We start from the raw sequence: 17,081 nt of genomic DNA on the forward strand, positions 1-17,081 counted from the left end.
TTTGCAATTTTTGAAACCTAAATCCAACATATATCTTAGGTATTATTATCATAAATTATAATAAATTCTATTTTTTTTAATCTTTACTGAACAGTGTTAACACTTGAGTTGTGAATGTTTGAAATTTAATTCTATGATGAAACACATAATAACTATAAAGGAAAAAAAAGTATCTTGACCTCTAATGGGAGGAAAGAGAATACAAAATGCATACATATAAGTAAATAATATAAAAGAGAAAGGATACATATTTACAGATATCTGGAAAGGTTTCATGGAGGAGATGGCATCTGAACTTTTTTTAAGATCAAAATTCTAAGAGGAGGATGAGGTGGGATTATAGAGTAGGGGAGATGGTTTATGCAAGATGGGATGTCAAGTATAAAGAATGACTATACTTGATTTTCTCAGTAAAATATGTCATCCATTGAGGAAGAGGGAAGTTGAATTGCCAAAGAGTACTTGAAGACAGAGAAGATTTGAAATAAGTACCTGAGATGGAGGGTGGGGGGAGTATAGTAGTTGATCACCATGTATCAGTAAAGAGACAGTTGAGGTGGAGTAAGATGTAACTTCTAAAAGACTCAGCTTGGGTAAATGACTTAAAAATGAATGTCAGATGGTAGGGAGTGCCCAGGTTGAGGATTGGTAAGGCATGAGTAATGGTGAAAGGCATTATAGATTTGGAATTAGTCAGCTATGAGGTTATGACTAAAAGAGGAAAATTAGACATGAGAAAGACATTTTAAAAACAGATTGATGGAAGGCCTGGTAGGTAGTGTAATGATAAAGAATATATTTAGGAAGTAGATTTAGAGTTTGATGAGAAAAGAGTTTGGTGTGATAGCACAGTTATAGAAGGTGAAATCTAAGTAATGAGCATTATTCTGAATGACTGAGAATGGAATGTTTTCAGGCTATAAGTCATCCAAAAATACACTTCTTAAACTTGTTACTTGGATGCAGTTCACCCTCCCTCTACTATTTATATTTTGAGTAAACTATTGCCAAGTTGTGATCCACAGAGAATGTTCCTTCAGACTTTCACTAGAAGGCCTTGAAATAAACCTGTTACTATATGATCTCTCTCTCTGCAGGCTCTAAGTGATGCTTAATCCTTCTGATGCAAGGATAAAGCTAAAAGAAAAATCCCCACAATGTTTCTAGAGACCTTTCTCAATTATAATTTATTCACAACTTTTTTAATGGTTGATAATTTTACTCCAAGAATCAGGTCATCAGTGAGATTTCAGGAACAGTCACAACTTGGACAGCTAGAGTAACTAACCTCAGTAGGAACAGAAAATGTTCTTGAGGGTTCTGAGTTAAACAGAAAAAAGCCACAATCCAGTCTGAATCTCCTAGGTCAAGGAAATATGAAATTCACATCTACAAGAAGCTCCTTACCTGGAATCAATTTGAATCCTGTTCCTGCTTAACTTCTTTATTACTTGAAATAGGCCATTCAGCAATTTAATTTACTTTAAACATTAAGCAGATGTATAGGAATGCAGCATAAGTGAGACTGGATAGATTAAGCCCCAAATTCACATAAAATATAATCCTTGCATTAAAGTTACATTTTAGTGTAATTAGACTTATACTAATAGAAAAGTACATGAGAAAATTGTAAAAAACAAAACAAAAATAAAAACAGTACAGGGAAAGCCTCAAACAGTACAAGTCAATTGAGAGACACATCAAAGGAAAGGTAGGAATTTAAGGGATAAAGAGGGTAAGGGAAGGAAGGCATCCCAGGCATAGTGAACAGCATGACCAAAAGGACAGGCAAGCTAAATAACACAGGGCATTTTGAGAGGACAGAGTATTCTTGACTGGAACATCAAGAATGAAGTAATTATGCTTTGAAAAGTAAAGCAGTTTCAGATTGGGGTTTTGAAAGTTACAAAAAAGTATTTAACTTAATAGGCAATATAGAGCCATTGAAAAATTGTGAGCAGAGAAAAGGCATGACTAGCTTTGCATAAGGAAGATTTTATCAAATAGTGCTATGAAGAATGAATTGGAAAAGGAACAGGGTAGATACCTGAATTTCTATTAGGAGACAATTGTGGCTCTCCAGGAAGGTAGAAATTAGTCTTGTCCTGGGTGGCAACAGGGAAAATAAAGAAGAGGAACAGATGAAAGATGTATTACACAAGAGAAATTAAGAGGAATTAAGATTAAGAATAGAGAAAAAGCCAGCAAAACCCAGTTTTGTAGATTACATAAATGACCATGTCATTCATAAAAGTGGTGAAGTCATAAACAGGAGTCAGGTTTAGACGACCACTTGTCATCAATGCTGTTGACTGGATTCTTCTTTTGATTTGGAATTAAACTCTTCCTTTGGGAGCTATTACTTTGTGTCAAAGTCTAGAGATATCCCTGCTGATCAAGCCATCCCCCAGATGCACTTCGGAATTTCCATTCCAACAGGCATTATTACTAGATCCCTAGGCTAGGCATATACATACCCATGCAACTGAGTGGTTGTAAGGGACAGAGCACTGGACCTGGAGACAAGAAAGCCTGGTTTCCAATCTGGCCTCAGATACCTACTAGCTGTGTGTTCCAGAGCAAATCATTTTTACTTCTGCTTCAGTTTCCTCACTGTAAAATGAGCATAATAGCAGTCCCTACCTCCCAGGGTGGTTGTGATCAATCAATGAGAATATTTTTGTAAAGCACTTTGCAAACCTTAAAGCGCCATATGAATGCTAGCTATTAATACAGCCCCTTATTTAAACTGCCCCCCAACAATCACTCAAAACCTATTTATTGAGTGTCTACTATGCAGTAGTACATATTTTACTCTTTACATTTTTCCTTAGTATAGCATATGCCCCCAATCTACATAATGTCCATTCCTCAAGATCCTCTTCCCTAAACTTGAAATAGTCTTTCCTGGAAAAGTCTGCACCCACCCCTCCTTTCTGGGCAGCTTCTTAACACAGGAAAGTCACCTGCCTTCTTCTTGTTCTGTTTTTCCCAAGGAAGCCAACTTTTCATTTCTCATCTATCTCTTGAAGAATTCTCTGCCAGATACCCCAGCTCAGGGGTATCAATAGTCCCGATTAGTGCCAGTCACCATCCAGCTCCACAGTGTAGCCTTCCTCCTCTAAATGGGAGGTCTGACTCTTCTTTGAACCTTTGAACCTGCAGAATATTTTTGCTGTCAGGGACTGTTCCTTACCTTTGTGGATCTTCCTCTTCCATGTAATACACCAAATCTATTTTCATTACTGTCACCAATGTCCAGTAGGTCATGTCTTTCAGATGGTCCACCATGGAAACATCTTCTCATGGAAGAAGGTCATAATTCTGGCATCTACAGGCCTTGCCTGAGATCTCTTGTTAGATAATTCTCTTTTGGCCTGCCCCTGCTCTCTGAACTCCAAACAGCCTAATGGAGTTCATCTTTAATTTCCATTGATATTCCTGCCAACCATACTACCACATTTATCTCTCTAGGGACTAATTATTCTTCTTTGTCATAACAATGCTGTGCTCTCCTAAACCATAGTCAGAATGGTCACTTGGTGACACACCAAATAGACAAAGAAATAGCCTCTTTATTTAAAATTATGTACCAAATTGGAATTAACCTTTATTTTGAAAATAGTCTGGTTTGGTTTTAGCTGTCTCGGACAAGATCAGTTGGGCCCTAGACTCCTACACTGCTGTACTATTTTGGTTCAGTGACACAAATAGTAAGAATGAGGTCAACCCACCTGGTTTATTTGTGAGAACTGATAGTTCTTTTGACAGGGCATTATTTCTGGGGGAGTGATGTGTGGTACTAGGAAAATTGCCAGTAGAATATGGAGTATGAGGGTACGACCTGTCAAATGGACTTGGAGTAGGATAAGAGAACTTACCCTCAGTGAGTGCTATTTTGGAGTCTCATTCCTGAGTCTCCCCAAGCTCATCTTTTCTTTCTTTCTGTCATTTCTTATATTGAGTATGAAATTTGTTGAGTCTGTAAGTGCCACTTGCCATTAGCAGAGAAGGAGGGGAGAAAGAAATGGAAGAGTGGAAGGAAAGGGAAATTTAAAAAGAGAGTAAATGGGGATTACTGGCAGAAAGATGCTGCCAGAAACTTACTGAGGAGCCACCCCCTGTCTTAGTGCCATGGACTGTAGCCTCAAACACAGAAATGCTTTCTGGATGATTTTGTTATTCTCTGAAAAAAACTATAGGAATATCCAGAAGCCTTTTTTTCCTGCTGTGGAACTAATGCTTTAAGAAACCCCATGGCCTTCATGACCAGCTTCCCATCCACTTCCTGACTGGCACAGCTAATAACTGCTTAGATCCCAGCTTTAGAGGAAGGGGCAGGTTAACTTTGTCGCATGAGACAGTGGATAGTTTAGTTCTCAGTACTGTGAGGCTCTCCTTCATGATTTGGGTGCTTCTTCCACCACGTAAGAGCTTTCTGGGCACCTGGAGAAGTTCACAGATCCTTGGGACATCCTTGATGCTGTCTCCCAAATGTGGTGCTGTCTCCCAAATGTGGCTCTTTGGGTAGACCTCCCTCTTCCAAAGTAGAAGGCTTGTCGTGTCTCTTTACCTCATTTCATTGTATCATAGATTTAGAGCTGGAAGGTTCTTTAGATACCATTTAGTCCAACCCCCTCATTTTACAGATGAGGAAATGAGGCCAGGAGAAATTAAATGACTTGCCAAGGATCACATGGTTCCTAAGTATCTGAAGCAGGACTTGAACCTTGATCTTTTTTACTACTCTTGAGTCTAGGGATCTATCCACCCCCACCATCTTGCTCCTCATACTTCCTCACAAGGCACACAGACTCACATCATGGTCTGCATGATGCTATTAACCAAGAGTAATATTTCAACTGTTCTTCACTTTACTGTGTCCAGATTGCATCTGAACACCCTATTGAACTTCCAGAAGTTGCTGAGATATCCAAAAATGTCTATGAGGTGACTAATGGACAAAGGGTCACCCACTGCATCTTTATAGTACTGCCAGAAGTATTCTGGAGCTTCATTGCCTTTAAATAAGCCATTTTCTTACTGCACTACCAAGCTCACTTTTATTCTTAATGTTAGGTGCCTCTCTTCCCTTCTTTTGTTTCCTCTTATTTTATTGTAGCTCCTGTCGTGTGGCTTTATCATTTTTTTGCAGAGAAACCTTGTCAACCATCATTTACACACTCAGATGGGCCTGCACAAGCCCTCCAGAATCACTGGGAATTCTCCTCTTGCTAAAATGGTAGATTTGAAAGATAACATAAAAAAGCATTGGGCATACTCCCTACCCTTAAGAAATTTAACATCCAGTAGGGGAAATATGGCATTCAAATGAAAAAAAATAAATAAATGACAACATCTTAGGACAGTTGTCAGGAATTAGACAAAAAGTGCAAGATTAAAAAGATCGTTTGTTGGCTAGGATGATTCCAAAAATCTTCTTGGAAATGAAATAGCACCACGAATTGGGCTTTGAAAAATGAGTAGAATTTAACCAATGGAGGAAACATATTTAGCCTAAGAAATAGATTGTGAGCAAAGGCAGGAAGATCGTAATACAAATGATAAGCAATGAAGAATTTTGAAAGCATTGTTTCTTTTTAATAAGGGGCAATGTTTTGTGAAGATTTTCTGGCATTAGCATATGAAATGGAGAACAGACTAGGGGAAGACAGAAAAGTTAGGAAAAGATTACAGGCCGTCCTGTAATAAAAGTAATACAAACAATATGATTTAAGAGAAATCCTTGAAATACAACTCATATTAAAAAAAAAAAAACTTAAAAATACTAAACATGGAAGGGATCTTTATGAGCAAAAGTACATATATGTATAACATGTATATATGTATATATGCATATACATGTGTAATTTATCAATTAGAATATATGAAGTACTGGCAGCTTTAACAAGGAATAAAGCAAGAATGTTTCCTTCCCCACTTTTATTAGGCATAGTTTGAGAAATGCTAACTATAACAATAAGAAGATAGAATTAAAGGTATATTGATCAAGGGGAAACAAAAATTTTCTCCATGAGAAGACATGAAAGTTTATTTAGAAAAACTTCAGAAAACTGGCAAAGCTAATTGATAGCTTGGCTTCAATAAAGTAACAATGTGCAAAGTAAGCCCACAAAAATTATAAAACATCTCTAATATAATGCTAACCAAAACTGGTCAGAAATATGACAAGGAGATAGGTTTTTTAAGCAAATAGTAGAAGCATTCAGGTAAAAAAAAATCATCGGATTATAGATTCAGAGATGGAAAAAGACTTAAAAGTTATCTCATAAAATTACCTTGTTTTATCACATAGAAACTGAGGCTTGGAGGATTTGAGTGACTTGCCAGGGGTCACAGAGTAGCAGAGTCAGAATTCAAATCTAGGTTCTCCAAAAGTAGTGTACTTTCTACAGAATCATGTTACCAAATAGATGATCTTGGTTACATAAAATTAAAACATTTTTGCATGAATAAAATCAATGCAACTAGAATTTTACATAAAATATTTCTGTTGAAAATCGGATATCCAAGTTGTATAAAGAATTGGCAAAAAAAAAAAAAAAAAAAAAAAAGTTAGACCAAGGCATTTATGAATATAAGTAGTCAGAAAACAGCATCAGTCTTCAAAGGAAGAATTAGAAACTGTGAACCAGTGATTGAAATTAATTTCAATTTTTTTTTAATGGACAACATCTCAAGAGAAATGCAGAATAAAATAAGATTGCTCTTTCATTTGATTATGATAAAAGACAATAGCAAATATTGAAGCAGCCACGGGAAGTCAGGCACATTCTCTATTGAAAGAGGTATAAATTAATCCAAGTGTTTAGGAAAATAATTTGTGAATAATTTGTGGAAAGTTAGTTTTCTGCAGTTACCTCATACTTGGAATATATACCAGCAAGGTCAAAAAACAGAAATAAACCATACATTCTAGTGGTGGAACCCTTTTGAAAGTAAAAGGAATGGTCCTAGGTAATCTGTCTTGTTTTCCTCCAGGCTCTTTCATCCTCCTCAAATCCATGCATTCAATCAAGGAACACATTGTAATGGATATTATTTTTACACCTTAACAGATTATCCAAATTAGGAATTTTTATAAATTGAAAGATGCAAAGTGAAATGAGCCAAACCAGAAAAACCATATGAACAATGATTAAAAGAATATAAATGAAGACAAAAGGTAGTTACTTATAGTAATTACAATGACTGATTAATTTTTTTTCCTCCTGGTAGAGAAGATGAACTATGATAGAGAAATATTGCCTACTTTGTCAAATAACTATCCTTGACTGGTCTTCTAATGTGGGATCCAAAAATCTTTGAGAGATCCCCTTCAGGTATCCCTAATATCATCAGGAGGTAGAGCACATGGCCAACTTCCTTTATTATATGTTTGAGAAAGTTCATGGAGAAGATAATTTTTTTAAAAAATACACACTACACAGCTTATCAAAAAGAGGTATTTTGATTTCACAAAATGGTGACTAGATCAGGCATCATAAGAACGGGGTTCTGGTTGAAACTCAAAACAATCAATAAGTATTTATTAAGCACCAACTGTGTGCCAGGCATAGTGGTAGACCCTAGTGATACAGAGACAGAAACAAAACAGTCCTATACTTTCTGGTCTTGTGACCTTTGACAAGTTACTAAATGAGTTTTCCTTAGGCAAGGCAAATAATAAACCTAACTGATCTGTTTCACACGTATATAGATGGGAGCAAATGGAATGTTTAAAATACTTGAAAATAGCAAAATAACTTTCAAATACATAAAGAATTATATTTGTTAACAGTTCTGGCTTGAGGTGATTAAAACCTGGATTGGGTAGAATATTTGGAGAGAAATGGAACTAAAAGGAATTATATTCAAAGAATCAAGATTTGGTTACTGGGGAGAGGGAGAAGACAAATGTTTTAATAAAAATTTATTCAGTCGCCCAAGGGAAAGATTATATAACTGATGGGAGGACAGGTGATAGGAGGGAGAGGAAAGAATGAAGTAACACCTGTGTATCCTTATGGGGTGACACTGAGTGTTATATGGTATCCTGCGAAGCTCAGGAGAACAGGACATAGCAGACCACTTCCCTGACTAGCCACACCAAGTAGTAAAAAACCAATTCCATCAGATATTAACACCATAGCATCTGAGTTACTGCACTTTTATGGAGTGGAAGAAGGAATCAGTGGCAACGACAAAAACAGAAGAAGCTTTTGGCAAATTGTCAGCAAATCATTTTGTGGAAGAGATGTGAGCAATCTTTTTTTTTTTTAACCAGACCTGATTTCAACATGTATAAGGAGTTCATGATGAAGTACTCCCTCTACCCATACATGCAACTTCAGTTGTTCTGTGATTTATGGTCTTAGATAGTTGTCTGAGGCATTCAGAGTCAAAATATTTTCCACACAACCAGTATGTGTCAGAGGTGGGACTGGAACCCAGGACTCCTGGACCCCGTGGCCAGATCCTTATCTGCTATATCTTGTTGTCTTTTAAGGAAATGTGGCGCATATATATACATACATGTTACATATATAATGTTGTGTATATAGTATACATGTTATAAATGTTACATGTATATGTTATAGACTTCATAATGCTCTATATACATTGTAGGTGTTGTTACATTTATATGTATACATGTGTGTATATAATATAATGTGTATATATGTTATATATAACATATATTTTTATGACTATGTATAATTAAATGTTCTTTGTCTTAGACACATGTTATCTCAGAAATCCACATTAAAAAATGTTCCAAAATTTACTTCTTTAATGTCTCCTCAACTCTGCTCTCCTATCTATTTCTCACCTTCTCTCTGGGCAAAATAAGACTTCTTGGGAAGGTATGACTATTAGCCAAAGACAATACTGGGGTAATTTATTACATCCATATTTCTGCCCTCAATCACTGGATTCTTCCTCCCCACATCCCCATATCCACAGCTGAGCAGAGATCCAAGGCCTTGTCTACAGACATGGAGGCCATCGTACATCTTTAGGACAGTGTACTAATTACAGGGAATATGTCTGCACGGGTGGGACAGACTTCTCTGATTATAGTCATCATTTGTGTCAAGTGCAATGGGACTGGTGGCTCTCTCTGTGTTGTATAATTAATCTAGGTCTGGTCTTGTCCATGCTTTATGCTACTCAGTATTTTTTCCTGGATCATTGAAAGGCTTATTTCTTACTGCAGAAGAACTGGCTAATACCACCCGAGGTGGCTAGATTTCCTTTGGACCCTCCTAGTCACTTTTTGGATAAAGGTTCATCTTTTGATGCATAATGAATATTCACAAAGTGGGCTACAGCCTAGACCAAAGGAAAAACATAGTATGATTTTTGTCTTTCTCAGTCTAAATATACTCCTCTCTGTGGAGGAATTCACCTCTACTTCTGGGCCAGCTTTTTAGAGCTGAAGCATTCCTTTCCTGTAGAAGACAAGATGGGATTCATTGTCTCTCATCCTCTCTTCTGTTCTCTTGTTGCTACTAACACTTTTAAACCAGGTAGTAGGTATCTGAAGAAGATGGAAGGTGTGAGCTGGGTGGGTTAGCTTTTGACTTAGAAGTGAAATAAATAAATGAATAAAGCATTTATTAAGTGCTTACTATGTGCAAAGCACTGTGGTTAAGCACTGGGAAAACAAATAGAAAAGATTGTCTCTGTACTCAAGGAGCTCACATTCTAAAAGGGGAGACAGCACATGGAAAGTTTCAACTACAAGTCAGATGGCAAGGTCCCATAAGTCCTTAGTGTGCAGCAGCAAAGCAGGTCTATTGTTTTGTCATTTCCACTGATAAAATCATATGGTTTCTGATTGACATTGAGCATTTTAACAAATTCTCTCTTTCCTCTCTTGTTCTCTCTCTCTCTCTCCTCTCTCTTACCCCACTCCCATTTTTTTCTGAAGTGCATTCTTTCCTTTGCCCATATTAAATCACGCAAGTTGTATTCCCCCATAGTAGATTATAAGTTTTTTGAGGACAAGAATTTTGCTGGTTTTACCATCATAGACAGTTATTAATTATTATAATTATTAGTTATTGAATTGAATTGAACATAAGTGAACACGCCCTTACGTAATCTTATTAGGTCATATTTCACTAGCATATTTCAACCCTAACTCAGAACTTCAAGGGATATATTATGTAACACTAAATCAAATCCCATGGAAATCTTTAAATAACTTCTATGGCCACAAGAAATCTGTCCCATTGTTCCCTTAGTCCCTCACTTAGCATTAGGGATTATTAGAGATATAACCCAAAGGATTCTTTTTTTAATCATCTGGACCTGTAGGGGAAAGATTGCCATTTTGAACTTGAAGTGTGAAATTACTCATGACAAGTCTTTAGGAGATGCATAATTTATATGTAAATAATTAGCAAGTGTTAGTGAACATTCTTAATGGTGAACTGAAGGTATGATATGAATTTTTAAACTTACCAATAGATTACTGGGTTTATATCTCAAAAGAAATACTAAAGAAGGGAAAGGGACCTGTATGTGCCAAAATGTTTGTGGCAGCCCTTTTCATAGTGGCTAGAAACTGGAAAATGAATGGATGTCCATCAATTGGAGAATAGTTGGGTAAATTATGGTATATGAAGGTTATGGAATATTATTGTTCTGTAAGAAATGACCAGCAGGAGGAATACAGAGAGGCTTGGAGAGACTTACATGAACTGATGCTTACATGAACTGATGCTGAGTGAAATGAGAAGAACCAAGAGATCATTAAACACTTCAACAATGATACTGTATACCACTACACACCTGTCAGATTGGCTAAGATGACAGGAACAAATAATGACAAATGTTGGAGGGGATGTGGGAAAATTGGAACACTGATGCATTGTTGGTGGAGTTGTGAAAGAATCCAATCATTCTGGAGAGCAATTTGGAACTATGCCCAAAAAGTTATCAAATTGTGCATACCCTTTGATCCACCAGGGCTGCTATTGGGATTATATCCCAAAGAAATACTGAGGAGGGGAAAGGGACCTGTATGTGCCAAAATGTTTGTGGCAGCTCTTTTCATAGTGGCTAGAAACTGGAAGATGTCCATCAATTGGAGAATGGTTGGGTAAATTATGGTATGAATGTTATGGAATACTATTGCTCTGTAAGAAATGACCAGCAGGAGGAATACAGAGAGGCCTGGAGAGACTTACATCAATTGACGCTGAGTGAAATGAATAGAACCAGAAGATCGCTGTACACTTCAATGTTGTATGAAGATGTATTCTGATGGAAGTGGATATCTTCAACATAAAGAAGATCCAACTCACTTCCAGTTGATCAATGATGGACAGAAACTACACCCAGAGAAGGAACACTGGGAAGTGAATGTAAATTGTTAGCACTACTGTCTATCTATCCAGGTTACTTATACCTTCAGAATCTAATACTTAATGTGCAACAAGAAAATGGTATTTACACACATATATTGTATCTAGGTTATATTGTAACATATGTAAAATGTATGGGATTACCTATCATCAAGGGGAGGGAGTAGAGGGAGGGAGGGGAAAATTTGGAAAAATGAATACAAGGGATAATGTTATTTTAAAAATTTACTCATGCATATATACTGTCAAAAAATATAAATAAAAATTTTTAAAAGATTGGAAAAAAAGCAAAAACAAAAAAAAAACAAAAAAACAATGATACTGTATGAGCATGTATTCTGATGAAAGTGGATGTCTTCGACAAAGAGAACATCTAATTCAATTCCAATTGATCAATGATGGACAGAAGCAGCTACACCCAGAAAAGGAACACTGGGAAATGATTGTGAACTGTTTGCATTCTTGTTTTTTTTCCTAAGTTATTTTTACCTTCTGAATCCAATTCTTCCTGTGCAACAAGAGAACTGTTCGTTCTGCACACATATAATGTATCTAGGATATGCTATAACATAATTTAACATATATAAGACTGCTTGTCATCTAGGGGAGGGGGTGGAGGGAGAGAAGGGAAAAGTCAGAACAGAAGTGAGGGCAAGGGATAGTGTTGCAAAAAATTACCCAGGTATATGTTCTGTCAATAAAAAGTTATAATTAAAAAAACAATTTACCAATAGATTAAACCAAGCTAGCGCTCTCTCTTAGTCCTTTTTAGGAGTTATCTAAGGCTTTGAGGCCATGTGAATGTACTCAAAGAAGCTAGTTAAACTAGGATGTATTTGTGAAGTGTGAGAACCATCTAAATGTGTACACAAGATAGATATATTCCACATCATTTTTGGGGGGATTGCTCCCTTCTCTGACTTTTTGTCCCTAATAAGTGTACCTTATTTATATCAGACCAAAATGTAATTTATATGCTAAATATTCTAAGACAGGTTAAAATGTGTTGTTACCTATGAGAATAAGAATATATAATACTTAGAATGCAAGACTTTCCTAATACTCGGTTTGTACTTTGTGAGGTTTACCAAGGCCATTTGTGATAAGAGAACCAATTAGAATTTGGTCCATTAAAACCATGTATTTTTTTTCCAAAAATTCATACAACATCTGGACCTTTTGTATATAGTTGGACAGCCTATAATTTAATATAATAGAATTATCTATTAAAACTTATATTCTTTGAATGGGAGATCTTCCTCTTATTTTTTTTTCCTCTCTGTGTTGCATAAAACAAATTTTGTGGTCTACAGATTCCCTGTATAGAAAAGCAAATAATGACTACATCATATCCAGTCTTTTGCCTAGGGAACACCTCTTTCTCTTATATACCAATCCTTTGCTTCTTTTCCTCACATAAAGCAGGCCCAAATAATTACTCACAGGAATCAAGTCTGTCTTGTAGATTTATATCTACAAACCATATTTTTTTCTATAAAACATATCTATAAACCATATATTTTTCTCATATTTATTTCAAACTTCCTTAGAGTGGGGCCTGGCCCAAGATTAATTGAAAAAAAAAAATAATTCACAACTCCAGCAAGGTCACTGAAGAACTCTCAGAAGAGACAAGGAAGGCAAGAGCTGTTTCAATCAACTTTACCGCACTGTTTTCTGCAAAATTAATCCTATTTCATTTGCTACTAACTTGTATTGCTTAGTTAAGAACCACATGTATGTGCCAATGCAAGCTTTTCTCTGGTGTAAGGGGGAAGGGTCAGAATGAAGTATGGCAAAAATGGCAAAAAGGGGCTAAGGGAAGAACTGGTAAATTAGATGTGTACCCTGTGTCTGTTGACATTTAGGATAGCTTATTGGGGCTATTTTTCTATGGCAAAGCCTACTTTTTTGCCTACACTTTGTCCTTCTTCTTTAACATTTCAGTGTTCTACAATTTGTGTAACATTGCTGACCTTATTGAAACAATCTGAAAAGATAATGGTAGAATTTCTCTTTCTCAAAAAATGAAATCAATTGTAATACCTCTGCCATAGAATTAAGGGTTTAAGATCTGAATTTTCACTATTCTTCTACTATTATTACTACAAGTCATTGACAAGGACATAAAATAGCTTCACTTATTTGACTGGATTTTACCTGCATTTTTGAAAATGATTTATTAGCAGGTCAGTTAACATTTACTATATTATGGGCTTTTAAACACAAGAAGTTGTACCAATATCAGATTGCTCTCTTAGGGGGGTGGATATAAAGGAGGGAGGAAGAAAAGAAAATTTGGAACTAAAAATCCTATAAAAATGAATGTTGAAAGTTGACTTTATATGTAATTGAAAAAATAAAATACTATTAAGCACAAGAAGTTGTCCAATCCAATATTAGCATGAGCTATGAAGGATTTTCCAAAATTTACTTACAGAAACATCCATTTTCTTTCTTCCTATGCCATTTTTCCTGTGAAAGTATATCTTGGAGGACCTACTTGAAAGTAAGGAAAGCTTTGCTGGGTTATTTTTATAAGTTTTTATTCTTTTTCACAAAGCTCCATTCAACTTTTTTCCACCAAAGCAATGTAATCATGACTAAACAAAAATTTTAACTCATTGCCCTTTTGGGGAGCTGGCTTGTTCTGTAGGTCAGCAGATCTTATCTTCATTTTCCTGATTGCTTCTCATCTCTAGTAATCACTTCATAAACCCAGCAGCAGATGAATTTGCTGGCTTGCTTCATAATAAACAAAGGTGAAAAACCTAGGAACACAGTCCCCATGAGCATTAACCATCTTTTGTTGGGATGAATAAGTTGGGGATGACCACCTCTGGCTTCCTCCAGGAAGAGTTTGAATGTTTCCTTCCTCCTCTTTGTGCACCTCATAGGACTCCTCTTCCTTTTAGGAGTGCTTGGAAGAGTAGCACTTCCTCATTGCCCCTGCTTTGGAATGGTTTTTTCTAGTAGTCAAGTATTCCTAAACTGGCTTATTTTCCCCTGACATCTCTTGTGTCTCAGATCTGTGGCTTCATCCAGTTGGGTTAGAATTTAGCTTTAACTTCGCAGATAGCACTGTCCTGACAAGAGATGCTTAGTTTACTTGACTCTTTTGTCCTCTGCTGAGTTGACATTCTGATTGAATGAGAAACAGAGTTCCTAGTGCACAAAATAAGGAGAAACTGAGGAGGGAATCGCCTTTTTCAGTTTTGTCTCATGCAAGAATGTTTTTAAAAAGTGTAACATTGGCAACTCTAGGAGGTGAGGGTCTAGAATTTGGGAGACACGGAAAAAAACAGTGAAAATTCTGTCAGCTTATATTTTCCTCACCAGCTACTCACTTTCCTCATATCTAAAGTTTTTAGAGCCAGGTCAAAAAAGGTTATGAAGAATTAAGTAGCTGAGTTTGCTAGCAGATATTTTGGTGAGAGGATCAAAGTCCTATTCCTAAGCAATGAAACAGTCCATCCCTAGCCCAGGCTCACCTATTAAATTAATAATAAAAGTTTTGAATCCAGGAAGGAAGAAAAGGAGGGAGAGAAGTATCAAATAACCCTTGCCTCTTTCATATTTGCAGCTCTTTTGTGTTACTTTGAAAGTACTATTGGGGCTGATTGGTATCTTTGCATTGCAATGACAGTTAAAAGGTAATTACTATTTAGTAGTAAGATAAAGAACCTGCTAAGCCTGATAGTTCTTTATCCTTCCCTAACTACACTTCCACCTATGAATCAGAGAAAACATTCATTGTAATGCAGTATTACTGTGGGCCATAAATAATTTGACCTAAGACTGGATTTTACCTGTATCGATGAAAATGGGAATTTCTAAGCAGGTTAATTAATACTAATAGATTGATGGGCTTTTAAATACAAGAAGTTGGACTACTCCAATATTAGCATGAACTATGAAGCATCTTCCAAAATTTTCTTATAGAAACATTCCTTTTCTTCCTATGCCAGTTGTCCTGTAAAAAATGTTTCCTAGAAGACATATTGAAAGTAAAAGCTGAGAAAAACCTTGTTTTTGTAGGTTTTTTTCATTCTTCCAAACAAAGATCCATTCATTTAAATAAAAAAACTGATGTGGGGCTTTAGAAATTATATGGGCCAAGTTCTTTTAACATCAGGACTTTGAGGGCCAAGGACATTCTTTGAGTTGCAGAATCACAGGGTTAGAAGGGATCTCAGTACCATATCATACCCAATAACATACCCAACAAGCAGTTATTTAGACTTTGCTGGATCTCCAATGAGATATTCCTACCCCTCAGAGCAGTCCATTCTCTTTGAGATAACTTTTTTTAGGAAGATTCTCCTTGCATCAAACCTAAATATGCCTCTTTTCAATTTCTTCCCAAATCCTTGGTCTTTCCTGTGGGGTCAAACCTTCAGGATAATAGCCATCTATATACTTGAAGACAGCATTAGATTAGAACTCTAGTCTTATGACTGAAAATCTTGTCCTATATCAGAGGATATACTATGGAAGACTGCCTCTTATCTAAAATCTAAAAGTCAGATAAAGAAGGTAGAGGGAAAGAAACCAGGATCCAGGAAGGAAAGAAAAGAAAAGGAAAGGGGAGGGAAAGAAATTTTTAAAAATAGAAAAAAAAGACCAGAAGGTAGGCAAGAGATTGTCTATGGAAGACAATGGATAAATGGAAAGATAAATGGAAAGTTTGAAGCAGTAGTAAAAATGTTATCAAACAGTCAGTATAGAATCACTTATCCACTCCACTCCCCATTTTTATTGTAATACTAGTCCATAATTCTTTTTCTCTTTTGGTCTCAAATTAAATGAACTCATCCCTTGTTCACCTATGATCTCTGGGAGAGGTTTGTTGAGCAGAGATAGGTGGAATTTCTTTTAGATTCTTACATTGCACTCTCTTTTTAAATACCTCACTTGGAGAATGAGGCTATGTGGAACTGAATGAAGACACTCTCATAGGAATATAGCTTACACTATAGTCTTAATTGTGACTTGAGATTTTATAATAGAGCTACAGCTAAAAATTGCAGGTATTTGTCCCCTCCTGTTTCTTACCACCTCTTATTAATTAGCATTTAAATATCTCTTTTAAAGGCAGCAATTCTTTTATTTCTGGGTTAGATTTCCACAATTAGAATGTAAGCACAGACTCCCCCAAACAACAGAGGAAAAGGCCAGGCAGGGGAGGGGGCTTCTGCATTCAGAATATTTAGTCTTGTGTTTTGCAGTATATGCTTTGCACGCCATTAGCTGACAAATATTTTGTCAGATGGGAGATGCCCTTTCTCGCGAGATTGTAGTAAACCCTTTTTTGCTTTTTCTTACTCTTAAGAGTCTCTGATTGTTTTTGTGGTCGATACTGTACCACCCAGTTTGGGGGCTCGTTCTAGGATATTTCCTGGTCATGGGGGTCTCTCCTATACAGAATCCTCGGGCAGGCATCCTCCTCCAGAGAGTTCTCCAGTGGTCCTTGGACTTGGTTCAGGAACTCCTACTCTGATCAGGTAAACTCCCAAAGAGGGAAAGCAAAAATGGAAGTGGACTAGCAAAGATAGATGATTAATTCAGCCCAGGAGATAAGCCAGCTGAGAAAAGTTTTGCAATCAGTCCCACAGCCCAGAGAGCAAGAACTGGTGAGGGGAGGAGAAACTCTGCCAAGTTACTGGTGAGCTATCTAGATGACTGGGATTGGCTTTGGGATAATTT

Source organism: Sminthopsis crassicaudata, chromosome 2 (genome assembly GCF_048593235.1).
Source record: "Sminthopsis crassicaudata isolate SCR6 chromosome 2, ASM4859323v1, whole genome shotgun sequence".
In the NCBI taxonomy this organism is placed as follows: Eukaryota; Metazoa; Chordata; class Mammalia; order Dasyuromorphia; family Dasyuridae; genus Sminthopsis; species Sminthopsis crassicaudata.